The 18,505-nt window shown below is 40.0% G+C and overlaps 1 protein-coding gene across 2 annotated transcripts in view; it reads left to right on the top strand.

Annotated features, from left to right (window-relative positions):
- The window catches only part of pde4a (phosphodiesterase 4A, cAMP-specific), a 63,009-nt gene that overhangs the window by 10,328 nt on the left and 34,176 nt on the right, over positions 1-18,505 (top strand). The window lies entirely within an intron of this gene.

Below are 18,505 nucleotides of genomic sequence, written 5' to 3'. Positions count from 1 at the left end.
ACGAGTTTCACTCAGAGAGCGCTCAGGAAAACCACCCCGGCAAATACAACTCATTTGTGACCGTGCCACCATCTGTTGACACCGCCGAGCGCGCTGCGCAAATTCCCGTTTTAAGCTAATTAGCTTCCGGAGGGCCCGGAATTTGGCGCTCTGGCACATGGCAGAGACGTCAGGCGCGAGACGATTGTTTGCCGACCGAGGAGACGCGCGGCTGGCGTCCAAGGTCCGTCTTTTGTGTTTGCTCTCGGCTCATCGAGCCCGCTTCGCTTCGGATGCCGCGCGTGACCACTTTGAACTCAGCCGGTGGCCTTCGTGACGCTCTTTCTATCTTCATAGTTAGTCAAAACGGAGGCAGCCGTGCTTTTCGTTGATGGCACGACACATAACTCAACTTTTTTTTATACTTTAAATCTTTAAAACAACTCAGTTAAACAATTCAGTTAAACAGTAAGAAACTGAAAAGAAAAGAAACTGAAACTGATAGCTAAAAAAAACTAGCCTGTTAAAACAATAATAGCACATTGCAGGCTGTACTTATTCTTTGTTAAACTGAAGCCAAATGTTAGTGAAAGCATATAGCAAGTTAAAACAATAAATTCAAAATGCAAATGCAGAAGACTGTACTTGCTTTAATGCAAAACTCAAACCGCAGGTTAGCTAAAACATTTAGCCGGTTAACAAAAATGAATAATGCTAATAACGCAGACTAAATGTTTTATTGTAAAACTCACACTATTTGCTGGGTACAACAATTAGCTTGTTAAAACAATCAATGAATAACACAAATACAGCAGAAGCGTAGATTATAAATATTACATTGTAAAACTCAAACGTCATGTTAGTTTACACAAGTAACTAGTTAAAACAAATGAATAAGACAAATGCAGCAGACTGCACCTGCTTTACTGTAAAACTAAATGTTATACCAGACCAATTAAACAATAGATTAACAAAACAAATAAAGGAGTCTAAATGTTTTATTTTAAAACTCAGACTAAATGTTAGCTAAAACAATGATCTAATTAAAACAATACATTAATAACATAAATACAGCAAACTACCTACTTTATTGTTAAACGAAAACTGTTAGCTACAACTAACACGTTAAAACAATAAGTTAATTGCACAAATACAGAAGATTATAAGTAACTGCTGTACTGTATAACTGAAATTTAACATGAGTTAAAATAATAAGATAGTAAAAATGTAAAAACTGAAACTAAATCTTAGCCAAAAAAATAGCTTGTTGAAAGAATACAGGAATAACCCTTATGGCAAAATTGTAACTACCTTTTTTGTTGTAAAACTGAAACAAAACGTTAGCTAAAACTATTAGCTTGTTAAAACAATAAATGAAGAACTTAAATCCAACAGTCTGCACCTGCTCTGTTGTAAAACTGATACTAATTACCAACTATTAGCTTTGGCTAAACTTCTTACCTGTTCTCAGTTTTGCCAGCTTAGCAACTTTTCACCCCCTTTTGGCTAATATTGAAAACATAAAATGGCTAAACTCAAATGTAGTGTCTTTTTTTTTTCTTCTTTTTAGATTTCTGGAGACTCTGAGTCTCTCCAGAGCACAATGTTCATCCCACCGTGTCCAAACTTCAATTTCAGCCCCCTCCCCGGATAATTCGGAGAGCATAATAGTTTGCTGGCGGACAAATTTTCAGTATTAGTTGGCCCACAAAGGATTTCCTATGGTTGTTTAATTTCACACCTGACTGGTGGGCAGCTACTCTTTGTATACAAACAATTAAAGGAAACTTTCCTTTATATGTGGAATTTAATTTTTGATGTATTGTCAAGGCAGTAGTGTTTGTAAAGTAATGTTTTTGTGGTTTGATTGTGCCGTCGAGGTGTGACTGGGCGCCGATCCCGGCGAGAGGAAACAAAAGCATCAAAAATTCACAAGCCAAAGCCACCTGTTCCTCCGCCGCACAATCCTTTCCGTCGTGTTTGCTTTGGCGTAATAACGCCGCCAAACTGTATTAGACGCTTCCGCGTGTTCAAATCCAATGCGCCACTTCCATCGTAACGCAAAGGAACGAGCCATTGTGCGGCAGAACGATCCAATAACGCCACTCGGCCGGCTCTTTTTGTGTTTGGGGAAAAAGGGACTGCCTGTGATTGCCTGTCTCTTTGTGATAATTCGGCGCCCGGCGTAAATGACTCGCATTGATTGCATCTCCTCTCGTCCGCTTGCTCGCTGCGATTCTCCCGCTCCGGCTTTGTCCTCGCTCGCGACAACACGACATTAATCGCATCATAGATCCGTCATCAGCCGCGCGCTCGTATTAAAGGAGATGTATTGGGGGCCTTTTCATCATTTAAAGAAGCTCCCCAAGTTACGGAACACTTTGCAGACTTTTGTCTAGATGAAATTGGCGCAGTTGAGAAGTCCGGTCATCAAGAAACCGCGCCCTATTGAGCAAACTGCCGGGCCAATCGGGATTATGGATGATGACGTTGATCTTTAAATGGTCCGGCCTGGAATTGCGACGTATGCAAGGAAGGATCGGGACGAGACACAAATCCCGCCAGAGGAGATGTCTCGCGAGAGTGAATGAGATGAGCCAAGACCAAGGCAAAATTTATAAGAGAAAATAATGCCTGATATACAATAAATTCCGGTTTTCCAGAAAAAGAAGAGACATTTGACTCAGGTATAGTGATCAGTAGCAACAGCAACCATGTGAGAGTGTCAGCATCTTTAAGTCTTTTAAAGTGTCTCTGAAAATAATCTGACTGCTCTCGGAGGCACTCAATCACAGCTAGCTACTGGCTAATTTATGCTATTGATGCTTTGCTAAATACTGGCAACAGACAATAAAATTTCAAAATAATTTAGTTTTTTTTTTTTTTTTGGTGCTGCAACTTGGCGATTAAACGTGATTTAAAAACAATGTTGTATGAGAGTTTAAGAATTTAACTTTTTGAGCTTGATCATGATCTGAATACCACAATGCATATAGACAAAAAACAAAAACAATTGTTTATAATTATTCCATTTAAAATTGTACTCTTTGATCTCTATTGCGACTGAGTTACAAAAAGACATATACTGAGCTGTTAAAAAAAGTAGCAACCACCAATGCTAAAGCTCATGAAACCTCCAAAGTTATAGCACAGATTTTATAACCATAAAATATATAAATACATATATATAAATAAAAAAAAACGTACTTCAGTGTACAGTCAATTACGTTAATCTTATCAGAAGCTAATGCTGTTAAGCTAACGCAAATCTGTGCAATCTACAAAACTCACTGCAGCTCTGCTTACCCTGCACGACTCATTTCTGTGCCTTACATAAGTGAGCCACCAATTGAGTGTATTTTTTCGCAAGCTAATGCTGTTCAGCCAACACGATACTGCGCAATCTACAAGACTCACTGCAGCTCTGCTTACCTTGTTCAAAGTCTAATTTCAACAACCTCTTGCGACATTTGGAACGCCTACCGCCAAGACAAGAAGTTCTCGGTTCAAATTTTTGGTTCTCAAGCAGTACGGATGAATAATGACTGGCCCGTCTGCCTCAGAGTTGTGAGGTTCTGAGTTCGATTCCGGCGACAGCCTTTCCGGCACGTTAGCTTACTTAGAGTCTACAAATCAAGTGTCTCCAGGTTCACCCGTGACCTAGAACAGGATAAACCGGAGATGGATGGATGTTGTCACATAATCGTAGCCCACACGTCCAATGTGTACCACCGAAGGGGCACATCTCAGGCGAAATGCGCTGCGGGCTGCTGTCTGTCGGACTGAGGATGACAAACGCGCAGCGGCGCGCACGCATTCCAAAACAAACAAAGAAAAAACGCACACACATGGAATCGACGGCGCGGAAAGAACAAACGGCGTACACCTGTCGAGCGGAGCGTCCTGTCACACTAATGTGAGCGATGTCAGGGGAGAGTGGAGCTGAGTGGCTGCTGCCTCTCCAGATGCCTGATTAAAGCATGTAAAGCATGCGCACATCATGCTTGTGTCACTACTCATCAATTTAATATTGTTGATTGGTTAAAAAAAAAAAAAATGGGAAGAGGATTTTAAAACACGAAATCGCTTACCGAATCGCACAAAAAATCCATTCTTTCATTAAGTTTATTATACGCTCATTAGCTGGCTTTAAAACTTACTCCTGATTGGATGAAACAGACATACGGGTTGGACCGATCATCAGCCGGGCCGATTATCAGTACTCATATTTGGCATTTGATGATTATCGTATTTTTTTTTTTTTTTTTTTATATAATTTGAAAGTCGATAAAGACAATTTTTTAGAATACGTTTTATGCTAAAAGATGCTATTTATGGAATAAAATTGACGCTTGAATTTACTCTCTCTTTCAAGCGTCAATTTTATGTTTAAAAGATTGAAGGCTTTTTGCACTTTTTTGTTATTGTTTGCAATTAAAAGAACTAAGATGATCTTTGTCGGAACAGAATAAAAATTACACTTGATTTTGGTCTAAATATCTCTTTGAGTGTAAATGTTAAGGTTCAAATTGAATCAGTTTACAGAGGTTGGTGCTTACTGCACCATTTTTTAGCGGTTAAAAGATCCTGTACGTGAATGTTTAAGGTTTTAGTTACAGTGGGCCCCCGTGTTAGGAGATTCATTCGTTCCGCGGTTGGGCTCGTTCGGCGAATTCACCATATGGCGGGCAATCCAAACGGTTTTGTAACTAACCACGATAGAACAAAGCTTTACCATTTTGTCATTTTGAAACGAGTGAGGCCGACCAATAGAAGACCAGCATCGTAGTGAGGAGACGACGGCCAATAGCAGACCAGCATTGTAGTGACGCGTTGCATGGAGGCATTGACGGCAACAGAAAATAAGTGCAATTACCTAAAAACGCCTGCAGATGGAGGCAAAACAACACAAATACAGCCAGCATCCTAGGGTCATGACAGTTGTTTTTGTCGCAAAGCGGGGAAAATACCTTAAAGAGGGGACGAAAAAACTCAGTTTTCCAACATCGCAACATGAAAAAAACGTAAGCCAGGGACGCTGTAATACAGGGGTCCACTGTATTTTGGAATTTTTGGTGGAAAATAATATTCAACTTAAAAAACTTAAGCGCCACAGTATTTACTTTTTCAAGTATTCTTGCATAGTAATGACAGATTTTTGCTTTTGGAATTAGCCAAGCCTATCATTTTTCTTATGAACTGTAAGATAATAAAAAAGTAAATGGAAAATAGTGGGAAAAAAAAACGCTAAAGTTTTATGTTAAACAAGCATATTACGATTGCTAACATGTTTTTGGCATCGTTGCCTTGTTGTAGACCAAAATTGTATTGATGCCAAATGTCATCCTTTGGAATTCCGTAGATCCGATGATAGTAACGGCGACTCATTACGATTCACCGAGCGTCACGGCGTCATATAACTTTCAGTTGACATATATAATTTAGATATCCCATTTCTTGAAGCGCCTCAGACACGTTGAGCTGCACACACACGAGCGTGGATGCCGCATCCCAAAATGAGCTCGCTGGCGTCTTCAAAGAATGGGCGCAGATGGCGCTTGATAGCGGCGGGTTTCTTCTCTATTTGTGTGTATGTACAGTACGCGCGTGCATGCGCGCTCTTAGCCCAGTCCAATCACACTCGTCTTTGTTCGGACATTTGTTCAGTCGTTATCCACCGTGTGAATCAGACTCTTATTATTTCTTCGTTTGTAGTTTAATTTGAAATAGTTCCCCATTGTTGGTGTGAGAATGAAGGCCGCGGATGCGGAACGACACAAGCTAACCCTTACCAATTGGGATCTTGCCACTCGCCTTGTGTTTAGAATGTATGAGTTGTATTGAGTCAAAAATCAGGATTTTCCCATTTGACTCAAATGCATCAGAGTATATTGTCATGCTTGTGACACTTTGTGTTGAATATTTGTAATATTACCGTATTTTTCGGACTATAAGCGACGTTTTCATCATGATTTATAGTCCAGTTTACCTTATCTGCTGGTATTTCCCACCGGTCATGTAAACAGTTTATGGAACAACTATGAAATAGAACTGAAAAGATGTGAATTAATTGTTGTGCACAAAAAGAGATGTAATATATATTATTCAAAATATTTTTTAAAAAGTCTAAATTGAATAAGATCTTGTATAAAAGTTTGTGACGTGTAAATTTGATATACCGTATACAAGATAAACGTATGATTGTATTTTTAAATGTATCATCGTGTATATTATTTATTCACAGTATGTGCAATGTTCACTAAAATAATCTATCAATTAAACAACGGGAGACAGAATAATTTTTAAGTATTGATTTCGACTTTGGACTGCTATTTAACTCTGCAGTATTCTGTTGGTAATATCCATCCATCCATTTTCTATAAATAAAATGCTGGGATTAAAGATGCAGGCATATTCAGTCTGTTAAAGAGAAGATGTTGCAGTTGTAGACAATTAAAAAAATATATGAAGAAAATTTTAAAATTTCATATTACCACCATATACCTGCGGCTTATAGTCCAGTGCGCCTTATCCATTGCAAAAGATGTGTTTTTTTTTTCTCAATTTTTGCTGCTGCAGCTTATATACCGCTGCGGCTTATAGTTCGGAAAATACGGTAATTCATTAATATTTTTGGGTGGGCAAATATTTATTTATAATTATTTCCTTTTGATAACAAGTCTGACACTTTTTGTTGATTTTTGTGAGGATAAATATTGATATTGACAAATAAAACGTCGGAAATATGCCCGAATGAGTTTTCTGCGGAAGAACTTGACCAATCACCTAAGACCTAAGGAAGCTGTTATACGCCGTTCCAGTTGCTTGTTTTATTCCATTTTCACCATCGCAATGCTTTTATTCCACACGGCGTCAAGATGGAACATATCGCCGACGTTGCGGGAGATGATGTGTAAATGGGCGCAAGTGGAAACGCGTGGGAGGAAATGATGATGCCGGGGGAGGGGGGCGGAGGGAGGGGGGCCGGGACGTCACGGCAGCTCGCGGCTTCATTTTAGGGGAGGTCGGGCTTCCTGCGCCCGAGCATCTGGGAGCGATCGGAGCATGAAATGTACGTCGACCTTCGCTACTCAAAACGAGCGCCTCCTGCTCTGTTGATTTTGGTGCTGTCGAAGCAGTGAAACGTTGAGTTTGGAATTCAAACGTCAGGCAACCCGCTGCCACGTTTTCGGGATGGAAAGCGGGCAAAAAAACGGGCAAACTTGAAGGGGGACCACACTTGGTTAGGTACTACTAATAAGAGCAATTTTCTTTGGAAGATTATGATACAGATTTATTGAAAGTCTTTAAACACACTTTCATGTCATGGTTTGGAATTATGTGATAGATTTGACTTTTAGTTTTGTTCATGTTTTCTTGCTATTTGTCTTGGTGACATGTTAGTTTGATTGTGTCCACGTCCTTGTCAACACGCCGCTTTGTGTTGACCGATCAGCATCCTAGCTACAATTGTTTCTTGCCCAGATGTTTCTTGTTGCCTAATCAGTTTGAGTGTATTTAGTTCCCTGTTTTGTTTCTCTTCTTGTCGGATCATCCTCTAGTCATGTCTACCCGCCTGCTCGTATTTCGTCTTGTTTGCCTGCCTGCCTGCCTGACCTACTAGGCTTTGATTTTATCATGTGAAGTTTCTTTTTAAAATTTTTTTTTTTGATTTTTGAGCGAAAACTTTTCTCTGTCCTAGGGGGGCTTGGCAAAATGTAATTGAACAGTTTAAATGGCGTTTCTCTACCTTAGTTACTCAAAACACTTCATAACTTTATATTGATAATTTACCTTCTGATGAAAGCGCATTAGGAGCAACTAGGGGTTTAGTGTCTTGCTCAAGGACACTTTGACATTGAAACAATGGTTGGGGATCAAACCCATCATCTATCTGTAGGGAGACGATGACTCTTCCACTGAGCCAATGTCCCCCCAGGTGTGAACAGTTTGTGTGGTAAAAGTAAAAATAATAATTACTTGGTTATGACACTTCAAAAGTGCACTTTCATTTTTTGGCCAATTTGGAAAAAAAAAGGGAGGAAAGAAATACCACCCACAGGTTAGGGAACCCAATCAAAATCAGTATGATGCATCCAATAGTTTAAAAAACCCAACACAAAACAGTGTAAGTCTACGGATGCCTCTGCTTTCAGTGAATAAACTAAAACTAACATTTTTTTTTCAAAATATACATCAATAATCATATATTTAAATGTACATAAAATGAATGTACAGTCATTGCTTTCTGTAGGCGTATAAAGCAGGATTAAAGAGGATTTGACTTTCAATAGCCTTCTGTCCTAAAACTAGGCTGAATTTAAATACTTTAACTTCTTCTTTCAAACGTATCCATTGGCAAACAAACTTGCGTGCTGCAATCTAGTGGTCAACAGTAGTATTACACCCCCATAAAAGTCTGTGAGACGTGGTCGTTTTCCTGGTTAATTCTTTCGTTGGTGTCAACTCAAGAAGGCCGCTTCCTGTCTGAGTCAGAGGGAAAAACAAACAGACATGTAGATGGTCCTACACCGGAGTAGAAGCGGTCACCTGCAGCCGCTACAAGAATTTTCCACGATGCACAAATGGCGCTTGGGGCGAGTGTCAAGGAGGTCAGCCGGCGGGGTCGGATCCACGCGTGAGCGCAACCTGTCTCCTTGTAGGTCACACACATCAGTGCGCCGCATTCGGCGTGTCAGAGGGCAGACGGGCCCAATGCGCCGCTCGCGGGTCAGTTCAGCCACTCTTCCTCTTCCTTTTCTCCTTCGAATGCACTTATCTCAACAAATTAAAAGAAAAAAAAAAACGCTTAAACGATAGCCAGCTGTGAAGTCATACCTCCAGAGACACAAGTAACAAACAGACAACAAATGACCAAGTAATTTGATCAAATTAGGCCAGTCAAATTGAAGAAGTTAATTTCAATTAATGAATTCTGTCAAATGTGCTCCCAACGCAATTTTTGTCTTATCTCATAAGAATATGACAGCATCGTGATTCAAAAAAAAAAATGTGCTTTTATCTCATTTAAATCCATCCTTTTCTGGCTAGACGAGGTACCGTAATGAATTCATTCATCAAAATTAAATATTTAGACGTTAATTCCAAATTGTTCAAATCCTCAGATCTTCAGTCACTTAATCGTAAATATTCTCCGATGTCTGTAGTCGTCAAAATAAGACATTCATTCCTTTACTTTGAAAAACAACTATCAACATTTTTATAATAACCAATAGTTGCACCCTAGTAATTTGTTTGATTTGATTTTCTTTATATATCTTTATATTTTTAATTCTTTTTTTTTTATTTAACATTACATTAAATCAAAGGGGAAATCATTTTAAATATTTTCTTGTGACAATAACATTTTCAATCCTGCCATACTAGCCTAAACACTGTATTTTGATGAATATTGCATTTGTGGAATATGAATTAGGTCTCTTGGGGCGGCCATTTTGCCACTTGCTGCCAACTAAAAATGACATCACAGTTGCTCAGGGCCCGGCTAATGACTAATCACTACTCAGTTTGCGAAGGTTAGGTCACATGACCTAACTTGGAAAACAAGTGAACCGTAATTGGTTGGTACTTCAGCCCTAAGCAACTACATCTTAATTTTCAACAAAATGGCCGCTCCTTGAGATGACAAATATAAACAAAAATGTTATATAATGTTGTGTAATGTTGTTTTGACTAATAGGGGCATATATGCTATATTATATTGTAAACAAAAATTTGGACTTGACCCCCCTTTTAAATAGAACATTTTCATGTAAGGATCTTAACTCACTGTATGGATTTTTACCTAAACATCTCGCCTTTGACGTCAATAGTCGTCAATGGCAGCGAATGACTTAATAATATAAATAATGTACTAATAGTTGTACTTTTAATGTAACATATTGATCGACATCCATTGGTGACCATTTGGCCAGTCCGAATTGAAAAACAAATGATTTGTTTTTATTTATTTATCTTTTGTTGTTTTGTAGTGGAACTCTATGTCATCACCGCTACGATTCTACTTAGTCGGCATATATGACTCCACTCTCTGTGACTTGGGTTTCACTTTTAAATCCTCTAGCAAGGGAGGGGGCGGATTAGGATGTTTTTTTTTTTAAATCATTTTGTGACCTCATTACATTACACATTGTCTCTAATAAACACACTAATGGGACCAAAAATAACTGTCATTTAAAAAAAAACAACAATTCATAAAGTGCCACATAAACAAACCCACGCTGGTGAAAACAGAACCTCCTTGGTGGAGGTAATTAACTCCCCCAGTCTGAGTTCCCTCTCACTTTGTGTGAGCGTGTCGTGTTGTGTGCATGAGTGTGCGTCCCGGGGCCCATTGTGTGATTACTTGTGGGAAATGAGGGCTTTTGTTGTTGTGAGAGGATCAAAATTGAGTCCTCGCCCATTTTTTTCCTCCCATTTCCTGGCAAGGTGACCACTCAAGAGACTCGCAGGGAAACATCTATACGAGCGATACGTATTTCGTATTTGGCGGAATATCGCATCCAGATTCCTGATTGCAGTTTTCGGCGAGGGGAGATCTTGTTTTTGGAGGTCGTCCTTTCTTCCCCCCCCCCTCATGTGATCGGCATGTTCGTTTGCCACTCAGTTGCATAAGCAAAAGCGACGGCAGCGTACATACGAAGGCCGGCCTTTCTCTTTCTGTCAGGCTGCTATAAATAGGGCCAGAGAAGCCTCAGGGTTCTTGGTGTAATGAGATTAACACAACCAGCCTCGCTTCTCCTTGTTTCATTGAGCGGCGCTTCGCTTCTCAGTCTCTGGTTGCCGTACGTCCACAGCAATTTTTTTTTCTTTCACTCTGCCAATAGAAAGGGCCACTTGGTGAAATTTTCGATTTTCTTTTTTTGTCCTTTCTTTGTTTGTTCTACATAGAAAAACAATGTGCTGAAAACCCCGGGTTGAAATCTTTTGGTTTTTCTACATTTGTTTTAAACTAAATAGCTATGGGAATCCCAAAAACTTTCACGGTGTAAAATTAAGTTTTGTTCTGTGTTTCATGCATCAATACAGTGAATTTCAAAGAAAATAGCTGTTTAAATACTATGTAGGAGCGGTATAAATACTGTGCAATCATATAGACCAGGGGTCCCCAACCGCCGGTTCCGCTGCCCAGTACCCGTTCGTGGATCAAGTGGTACCGGACTGCATGGGCCACTCCTGAAATAATGATGTTTTGGAACTTAGTTTATGCTTTAAAACTTCATTTATTTGTGCTGTTTTTTACTTGTTTTTGGCGCCACCTCTGGCCGCTGTTGATATTACGTTTTGTAGCAAGGAAGGACTGCGATGAGGCCAGGATGTCCTCTCTTGAGCACACTCGGACTTGGTAGTGTAGCTGAAGTAAGTTAAACATTATAGACTAATAATAAATGGACACAAATGAAATGTGTATTATTTTTCAAAATATGTTTGGTATTCGTTGACAGGCTGCTTTTAAAACTGTGACTACAGATGCTATCCATTAGCTTTGAAAACGTAGTGATTTGCAGCTATTTCATGCTTGACTTGCGGATTTTCATGACTGACGTCAGCACTCGCTTCCTTCCAGGCTTATCCATCATCCGTTGACCGCTTTGGACTTGCACACGGTCTGCAGATGCACTTCCATTTACACTAGACTACATTTTAGGATTTGCTTTGCAGGCATCCTCGTCGATAAACGCACCGCAGGCGTGCACCTTTGTAATCAAAACGGCAACCCCGCAGAACTGAAAAGACACGTGCTACTGGCCCTAATAAATGAAATTTCAATCCTCTGTATGTTTTAAACATATTGCGGATTGACCATAAAAGCATAGCATGCCATTAAAGAATGAGGTTTAGCGAATGAGCCTTCACCCCATCCCGCTTTTCTTGATCCGTCATTATGACAGTGCCTTATCAGAAAAGGCTTTTCTTGGCCAGAAAAGGCTTTGCGGCTCCAGTGCCACCTGTTGCTTCGTCGCGTGCTGAGCCTGAGTCTTCAGGTGGAAATCGTGGAGATTTTTTGAGGGGGTAAAGGTTGTTTACACGGACATAGCCTGAGGCCGATAAGGAGTACGGCTTCTGCATGCCAAGCAAAACGCAGTACGCCGACTGTTTTTCTTTAGGCTAGGTTCACACTGCAGCCTGAAGTGACACGATTACAATTTTTTCATCACTAACAGACCTGTATCTAATCTTTTGAGGTCTGTGTTAGCGATACGTATCCAATTTTTTTGAGAACGCGACACAGGCCACTTGGGTATGTCGTACTAAATCCAACACGTTTCCGATCTTTTACCTTGCGACTACAGTATGTATGGCCAGGTCATATATCTGACCCAGACGTAACAAACATGCAACAAACATCACAAGTCTGCGCTCACAAAGGCGGAAGTAGCTCGGAAAAAAAAACAAAACGACGAAACAATAGCGAAACGTGGCGGAAAAGTTTGAAAATATTCAAACAAAGGGAGATAAAGTGTATTTTCTTTGTGTATGTGTGTGAGCGTCTCCTTTCGCTCGCACAACCCAGGGAGACGTTGCTGTCACGGCACAAAATGCCATGACCAAATAGAGCACCTTTCCACCTTAAATATTGTGGCTCCGGTATGACAAATATTCGGCTATCCATTGCGGTACTTTTGTAAACATGACAAACGCACAGATCGTCACATACAGGTCGCATTTATTTGGAAATATGAACGACCTCATGAAAAAATCCCAATCGAGCCTTAGAGTGCGGCGCGTGTGAGAGATGCCGGTAAAAAGTTTGTTGCGGTCGCACAGCTTAAACCACCGCAGCTCGCCTTGTATGTGAGCATCTGTTGCCGCCACTAATAGAGCAATACTCAAACACTCAGCGCATGTGGCAGCCATTGTGTGCGGGAAAAGCCTTAGCTCCGAACGCTGCCATATTATACTCCACAGACATGCTCGGTTTACCGCAGCAATGTGGTTTCTTGCTGCCTTTAATCTCCTGTAAATTACATCAGGAATTAAATACAACAGACCCTCGTTAGCCTCCATTAGCTTGTGAGCGTCGTTGTCTTTTTGGAGTTTCTCACCAAATCCAACAGCTGCTACTTTTTTTTTTTTTCCTTCTGGCAGGTTTGCGTTTTATATTTAATGCAGTGATCCAATTGGGTAATTGCTCCCAGTGGTGGCGACTCAGCCTAAAATTGCTCTACTTTTCCATCGCTAAAACCATGGACTACTATTTCAGTAGCAGGAATTTAGTCGGGGAAATTGCACATGCCGCAAATTTACTTTACAATAATTATGTAATTTCTATCAGCCTCTATTTGTCTAAACATGAGATTATGAATAATATGTAGTACATAATGTATACTATATAATATAAAATGACATTACAATGCTGAAGTGCTTATCAGGTAGTAGCAGCTTTTTGGCTAATCAATTTGCAACTGAAATATTGCAAGCATTATAGATAAAACGTTTTATTCAAAACTTTGGAATTGCCGCCATGACCCCAAAATAGGATTTTTGTATACGAGACAAAGTGTGGGGGTGTTCCGCTACCAATTTTTCCCTTCCAATACGACACGATATTGCAGAGTGAAAATTGTCTGACACCGATATCGATCCGATTTGATACCAACAGTAATGATACATGCTTCTACTTAGATTATTTTTTTTTGTTTAAGACATTTATTCAATTGATACTATTCAGACAAAGTTATGACAAATTTCCATTTATTGGACAGATAAAAGGCAAAAGTGTATAGTATATATAGTAGTGTAAATAGTATATAACTTAAAAACTTAGTATATAACTTCCTGTATAGAAGTATAGAGTATGAGTGCTAATATAATGTTTGCATGTGGACTGCTAAAATCCAATCCAGTTAGAACTGATATCAGGTCAATATTTGATGTCAATATCAGATTGAGACACATAAAGTTGAGTGACCCGCGAACGTTGACTTAAATAGTAGGAATGTTGGATTAGGTTTGTCCAGAACATTTCAGACTCACTTTTGGTCACGTGACCAAAACCAGTAAATTTGAGCCGTTACGATCATTACCTATTTCAATCGCGAAGTGTCTTTTTCCGAGTAATATATGCGGTCCATCACAGGATCATAAAACTAACTCTGGCCAGAGGAATTGAACCGTGGCTCTTAGGTCACTAGCTACTTTTTTTTTGGCAACTCCCACCTCCCCCCAGACAAAAGCAGACGAGCGCCGAGCACCACTCAAAAGCTGAAAAAAACGCAATAAAAATACACCTATCAGGATTTGATTTAAACATCTCCTTGCTTCATTTGGCACAGTCGACTTTTCCAGACGTCTCGGACAACAGATGGTGCGCGTCTGCTACGAGGGGATGCCAAGTGGAAACACATGAGGCGCTTTTGAATTATGGAACATTTTTTGAGGGGGAAAAGAATTCCGGTGCTTTGAAAGAAAATAAGAAAAGAAATGGAGGCCGTTAGGGGCAGCCGGGCAGTGAGTGACACAAGAGTGAACACGACAGACACACTGAGTCATCGGACAAACCCGGTTTGTTCACTGATCCGCTGCGAGGACAATTTTTGAGGACGATACGTGCGGATCATTCCGTCTTTACCTTGCTAACGGCCCATAACTGCCGATTTATCTCAGTTGTTAGTCCTAACGGGATTCTCCTCTCTGTTAAATCTTTTGGGAATTTTGCGCTAATAGTGGAGTATAGTTATGCTAATTGCTACATTTCATCTCTAGGGAGGCCCGGAAACAACAGGGATAGTAATTACACGGCGCAATTAATTCGTGGTCGGCATAACATAAAAACAAGATCGTTTAAATTGTGCTTTCATCAAAAGCTTATCATCTTAATGTAGCAATTGGCGAGATATAATGTAAAGTCCCATGACACTTTCGCGGAGGAACATCGTTTAGCATCTTTTGTAGCAAATTTTTCTGTCTTTTTTTTTTTGCCTACCTCTAAATCTTGGTCTAATTCACCCAATGTATTAGCATTTAAAACATAGCTTTTGGGAGCTTATTGGGAATGTAAAATTTTCCCTTTTTCCCGATACTAACTGACATAGTACATTGTAAATATATCTTACCGTGCGGTATCCAATCATTTTGCTGCAGGACGAACGCAGCAGCCAATCATGTTTCAGCAGCGTGTGCCCTGCCTAGCGGAATACAAAATGAGCTAATGATGTATTGTACAGCAACACTCTGACTTAATTATTAATTCCCAAGGGTGACGATGTTCTTTTGAGCGGCATAATTCAAAAGAGACAAGCAGAAAAAGGTAATTTAAGAAAATAAAGAATAACAGAAATCTCCGAACAGCCACCTTTAAAAAATAAATATATATGCAGTATATGTAAAAATGTGTAGAAATGTATTGTTTGCTGTTGCCAATAAAGTTTACAGCGAACAGCGCAGCCAAATGAACTTGCTTGGAGGTAATCCTTCGAAGTGTTTCCCTGCCTTGAGTTCACCCACGCAGCAAACAAATGAGAGGACAGTTGCAGGCGTGACGCTTTAAGTGGACCATTTTCGCTGTCAAATCAACCTTGAACGCTTCTTCACTCGGCTGCATGCTGGGCAAAGCTTATTTGCTCGCTGCGTTACATCATCGCACGTAATTATCCGTTGTTGCCGAGTAATGGTCGGCCCGCCATCATCGTGCAGCATATGACGTATTTAATGCAAAATCCGCTTATTAGTGGGCGTTTTGCTTGTTGATTGGATTCAATGTGGCATGAATTCATATTTGCAGACAGGATACGAAGATTAAAGACTGGATAGATGGATGGATAGATTTGTTATGATATAATTATTTCCAAACTCGCAGATTTTGTTTGTGTGCATGCATTTATAATAAATTATAGATAACTATTTATAATGCATTTGAATAAACTCAATTCTACATCAATTAAGCGTTAACTAGCTGACAAGAATGATACAGATGCACCGATGTCTAGCTAGCTAGCTAGCTAGCTCTCTAGCTAGTTAGATAGATAGATAAATACTGTAGATACTTTTTCAGTATGCAAAACAGTTTTGATTTCTTGAGTGATTCATAGAATCTACAGTAGTTAGCTAGCTAGCTAGCTAGCTAGCTAGCTAGATAGATAGATAGATAGATAGATAGATAGATAGATAGATACTTTTTCAGTATGCAAAACAGTTTTGATTTATTGAGTGATTCATAGAATCTACAGTAGTTAGCTAGTTAGATAGCTAGCTAGCTAGCTAGCTAAATAGATAGATAGATAGATAGATAGATAGATAGATAGATAGATAGATAGATAGATAGATAGATAGATAGATAGATCATTTTTAAGTACGCAAAACAGTTTTGATTTATTGAGTGATTCATAGAATCTACAGTAGTTAGCTAGTTAGATAGCTAGCTAAATAGATAGATAGATAGATAGATAGATAGATAGATAGATAGATAGATAGATAGATAGATAGATAGATAGATAGATAGATCATTTTTAAGTATGCAAAACAGTTTTGATTTATTGAGTAATTCATAGAATCTACAGTAGTTAGCTAGTTAGATAGCTAGCTAAATAGATAGATAGATATAGATAGATAGATAGATAGATAGATAGATAGATAGATCATTTTTAAGTACGCAAAACAGTTTTGATTTATTGAGTGATTCATAGAATCTACAGTAGTTAGCTAGTTAGATAGCTAGCTAAATAGATAGATAGATATAGATGGATAGATGGATAGATGGATAGATAGATAGATAGATAGATAGATAGATAGATAGATAGATAGATAGATAGATAGATAGATAGATAGATAGATAGATAGATAGATAGATAGATAGAAGTTTTAAGTATGAAAAACAGTTTTGATTTATTCAGTGATTCATAGAATCTACAGTAGCTAGCTAGTTACAGTGCTGCAAATAATCGAATCCGACGTCGATATCAATCTAGCGAGGTCGTAAGAATGACTAAAATTGTTAGGTAGTTAGCGGCTGCCTTTCGGTTTAGCTATACGGGATTGAATGGTAAAATCGAGAGGAGATTGAAATCAAGCTTTATTCCTTTGAAGGGAACCTAGAAATAGATAAAGAGGAAAAGAGTCAGAGTGACACTGTGGAAGCTGTGGATGAGTCACACTCGTCTTCCCTCTCTCTCGTTGTGTCTTCGTGTTTTATTTTCTCGGCGTGCATGAAAAGAAAAGCCTGCAGAGAGGGAGTCACCATCTCCTAAAAATACACACGTTTTGTGTGGGCCTGTCGACTGAGGGAGGGGAGGCAGGTCGGCGTGGCGTTAGTGGAAATCAGAAGTCCACTTTGCCTCAACTCATTTGCTTCACGCATCAACTCACCGCTGGCCGTAATTGGCTCGCTAAAAAAGTGCTCTGTTCCGCTTTCGACGAAGGCCGGTCAGAGCAGCTAAAAAGCCGGCTCATTAAATTCAGCAGGATGCCGGCGATATCCCTTCCTTCATCCGTCGCTACCAGGACAAAGTCCATTAAACATCAAAAGCCAATGGAAGACACACTCACGAGTGTTTGTCTCGCTCAGCTAGTCATTTGTCTGCGAGTGGCGGGAAACTACAAAGGCGTATCAGATAATCCATCTGTTTTGGAGACAACGAGGAGGAGGAGGAGGAAGGAACACCGAAGGGGGATGCTCATTAAACAAAGAGCGACTCTCCTTCGGAATTCCGAATGCTGGGTGTAAACGCAGCAGGGTGTGGGGAATGGCGACTCCCAAATGTCCTTTGGGAATTGACGCGCTTTAATTAAAACACTGTTCGGTTAAAGGTTAGGCGGTGGCAGCGGGCGACACGGCGCTCGTTGGCCCCTGCGGAGCTTCGGGGAGGGAAGTGGACATTCTCAAGAGGCACTCAGGTAGCGGGGTCCTTGATCAATCAGCCTCTCGGAAACAATCCATAACGTTTTAAAGAGTGCTCCGCAGCTGCGGTGCTGAAAAGCCAAGTACTGATTTGACCTTTTTGATGCCGGCTATACCCCTGATTTTTTGTGGAACGTATGCCGCTCAAAAAACAGCGGGGTTATTGCTTCCCGGGAAGCGAGAAATTTGGTTTCGAATGCTCTTGGTGAATGGCTGAGAAGTGAGGGGATTTTGGTTCCTCTTGCGAAGGTTAGGGCTTGGTAGCTACTAGGGATGGGACGACATCCAAATTCCCTGAGAGGAGATGCGAAATTTGCAAAAATATAAACACGGTCAATGAAACAAATTGATGACCACAGAACACGGTCAGACCGATTCAAAAGTGATCAGTACAAACGGCAACGGCTAGGAGTCATTTGCGTCTGATAAACTGCCTCTGAAAAAGTAATCCAACCGCTCTACTGGGATCTCGAGCGCTGCTAGCCAGTGGCTAATTTATGGTAGACGTTTTGATAAACGCTGGCGACAGGAACATTTTCCGCGCCTTGAATTAGCGATTGAACTTGATTTCAAATAGCGATGTGTTGACTTGCAATATCTGGAGCAACAATCTGTGAGTCAAGTTAGTTAAGCTGCGACATGCTTTTAGGAAGAACTTCAAAATAAAAG

This window comes from Hippichthys cyanospilos, chromosome 16, assembly GCF_059441005.1.
Source record: "Hippichthys cyanospilos isolate Australia breed blue-spotted pipefish chromosome 16, RoL_Hcya_1.0, whole genome shotgun sequence".
NCBI lineage: Eukaryota > Metazoa > Chordata > Actinopteri > Syngnathiformes > Syngnathidae > Hippichthys > Hippichthys cyanospilos.
This window is presented reverse-complemented; position numbering and strand designations above follow the sequence as displayed.